A 3,552-nucleotide genomic window follows, 5' to 3' on the forward strand; every position below is an offset into this window, starting at 1 on the left:
ACAGGATTTTTGAAAAACTTATGTACTCCAGACTTACCAAGTTTGTCAAAGATTGCCTCATTCTCTATGATCAGCAATACGGTTTTCGTAGTAAACACAGTTCCCAGCATGCTATACTTGATATTGTTAACACAAATCTTCAAAATATGGACAATGGTAAATTTCAGTGCGGTGTTTTCATCGATCTGTCTTGTCCATAGCTGCTTGCATAATGTTAAGTACCCCTCTTCCTGTAACGCAGTAAAAACATAATATTTAAGAAATTTCTTTTCTCAACGAGTTTTGTTCCTGTTTTATTGGTTATAAGATTATTGCCTAAACTTTGCTTGCTTCAGCAAGTAGAATACTGTAATTATCATTCAGGCTATTCAGGGACAAATGGCTTAAATAAGACGTGCCGTCACTGCCATGAGCCTCAAAGCTATGCCCAAACATACCAGTTTAAGGAGTTAGATGAATTTTTGGAAGGTTTCCAAAAAGCTCTTTCAGGTAATACTGAGGATCAGGCTTGTATCATTGTATCAAAGTAATAGCGTATAGCGAAAGAATAGAGACAGAGGGTTCTCGGTTCCTATGTTTACTAGTGTAACAATAAATCATACAAAAGGTCACGCGCATGTACAAAAGATATATCCTATGGCAATGATAATCACGTGCATCATTACAAGGCTGAAAATTAGGTTGCCTACTTGTGACAGATATGAAATGTTTTTAGTTTGAAACTGATTGTGTAAGCAATTTTGGTATTCATATTTAGTCCTTAAATACTGGTATACAAATATAACCATGTCCTTAAATCACTAGCTACCAGTATGTTCATATTCTCTCTACATTATAATAGAACAGAGAATACATTACACCATTATGTAAGCAGCTATGGACAAGACAGTTAAGGTGACACCAGATGTTATCCCAACAACAGCAGTGGCTGTTCAGTTATTTGAATGAAGTGGGGGGCAATTGACAACCTGGCCAGAATTTGGTATAGACCCATTGTCTTGTGATGGATGCCAAAGTTCAGCAAGAAGGAAGCACTTCCATTTGCATTTTCCTAATTTACTCACTGTGTTTGAAAATGTAGTAAATGGAAATCCAACATTGTTCCAAAATGCAATTCAGTTATTCCGAGACCTCACTTATGAGTATTGCTCATAGCTGCAAATTTCAGACGGTGGTTTCACTTTATCCTCCGTGAAATCACATCCCTTATTATTGAGTACTGCTCAGGGTTTTCCTATAGGATGAAAGGAAAATATATCTGACACAATTATAATTTTACCAGCTTAGCTTGTGAGGGTGTGATCCATGGTGTGTTTAAATTCAGTGCTTTGAACAGCCTTATACATGTGAAAATGTATTCTTGAAAATAAATTACGGAGGGTCAAAAGGGCGCACGCATAAGCCACACACACAATTCGTAAGCTGCTCGCATCAGCTCATGATTCAAATGGGTCACCAGAAATAAAAAAAGACCACTTATTTCGATCACATTTCTCCTAATTCTTTTATATATATGGAATATAAATATATCCTCTATTCACAAAAACTATTTCGAGCCTCCTTACAAATAAAAACCCACGAGTTTGGAAAGAAAGAGTGCTGATTTACCTGTATCGTTGTGTTTTTTATAAGCTTATTTAAGGGGCAGCCTTGACTGCAAACCATTATTTCGGCTCAGTAGCGTTTATTTTCCTGCGATTTCAATCTTTTCGAATTTCTTTATATTTTGCCTAAATAGTGAGTTATTTTCGAAAATAGTATCCAAAGATCTCAAAGCCCTTAATTTTTTCTGAAATCGAGGGAAGTTCCAAAAACGCCATTTTAGCGCCTTGTAGCTCACGTAAATAAAGTAAAATGGTGCATTTTGTTATCGCTCGTGTACATAAATGTGATCGCAGTTATCAATGCAATTTGGGCATATCGTAACACATTTCTTGGTCTTTCCAAAGCATAAATTTATTTTGGAAAAGCTGCTAGTAAATATCTGTTTTTGGCTGTAAGAAATACCCTAGTACAAATGCTTGAGCGAATGAGTCAATTTATCTAAATTGCAAATCCCCCAAAAACCCACTGGTACATGTAATTTGACGTTGAAACTAGTATTTCGTTGAAGTGCATTCTTTGTGCTATGCTGTGTTAAAATTTCTTTCACGGCCTGACAAAAGCGTCCTGTCGAGAGACAGAAACGTGAAGTCAATTTTTGCATCGCGACCATTCTTGAAATTAACATGGAACTTGCCTTATCCGATGACACATTTACCCACTAACACATAAAGGCAAACTGATTTCAGTCATGTTATTCTTTTTCTTTACTTTAACAATGGCACACCAAACAAGGGTTCCTTCGTAGCAGCTGATCACAGCCCTCTATAAAAAATATGACCAACCAGATAACCAAAAACCACCCTATATAATTCTGTGCATCTCTTAAAGGCCAGGCTTTTAATATTTCTTAAAGGCAGCGCCTTTAACATTTCTTAAAGATCAGTCCTGGATGGCTAATGTTATGTTCATGCTTTTAGTTGAATGAGCTCGAATAACCATGAACTAGCTGCAATCCCTGTGATCAAAATTTTGTTCTATCACGGTTGCCGTAGTCTGATTAAACTTTCTAATACTTAGGGCCCTTTATTTTAACTAACAAGGGCAACTATCTTCAACTCCTAGATAGACGGCTATGTAAGGTGCTTTCCTTCAAACCGCTGGGGCTGGTACTTCCAGCTCCGACTCCTCGCATATCACCTGAAGTAGCCGCTCGCATGTCACCAAAGTGCAAACATTGTACTGATCTACAACTTGAATAGGGTGGCTGATATGGCGCAGGGGCGAAAACACAGAGTCACTTGACGAGGTGAAATTCACTTGTTCCTCTACATCAAGCACATCTTGCTCCATTACCTGTTTTTGCTGTCGCAGTTTCCCTGCCAACCGTGAAAAGAGAAACAAAATTTGTTGTGCAGAAAGAAATTCCGTTGTAGTGAAAAGTCTGAACCGAGTCCTCACCACATTTCTTTGGCAACCAAATTAGGTTTTAGCTTTCTCCTAGTGACCCAGGCTGATGTTAAAGTCCCAAGGTAGGATTAGCATTAAATCTTTCGGCCCTCTTGGTTCCTTTGCCCAGCTCTTCTTGATGGGTTGTTGGCATGGTAATTGAAAGAACCATCAACAGCAGGGACAATCACTTGGACACATGTAGAAAGCTGGGAAGCATACTTCAGTTTGGCGAGATCCATCATCGAATGCCTCTCGGGACTGAGACAGTACTCAAGGGTTGTTGGAGCATAGATGCTCGTTGAAACAGACGAACACAGCCCATGGTGAAATGTATGTGTCAAAAGATTGAAAATAAGGTGAGCGATTGCTTCAAATAGGACAATATTGCAGTTTGAAATGGGCATTGGTGGTGAAGGCAGGTAAATTATTTTCTGAACAGAAACATTTGTGTCAGCTTACCTTCCACTACACCTCTTTAGTTATTTTGCACAGAGTTGCAACAATTGGTCATGTGACCTTTGTTTCATAAACACGATGATTCTGCTGAATTCATGAAAT

This window comes from Montipora foliosa, chromosome 8, assembly GCF_036669935.1.
Source record: "Montipora foliosa isolate CH-2021 chromosome 8, ASM3666993v2, whole genome shotgun sequence".
Classification (NCBI taxonomy): Eukaryota; Metazoa; Cnidaria; class Anthozoa; order Scleractinia; family Acroporidae; genus Montipora; species Montipora foliosa.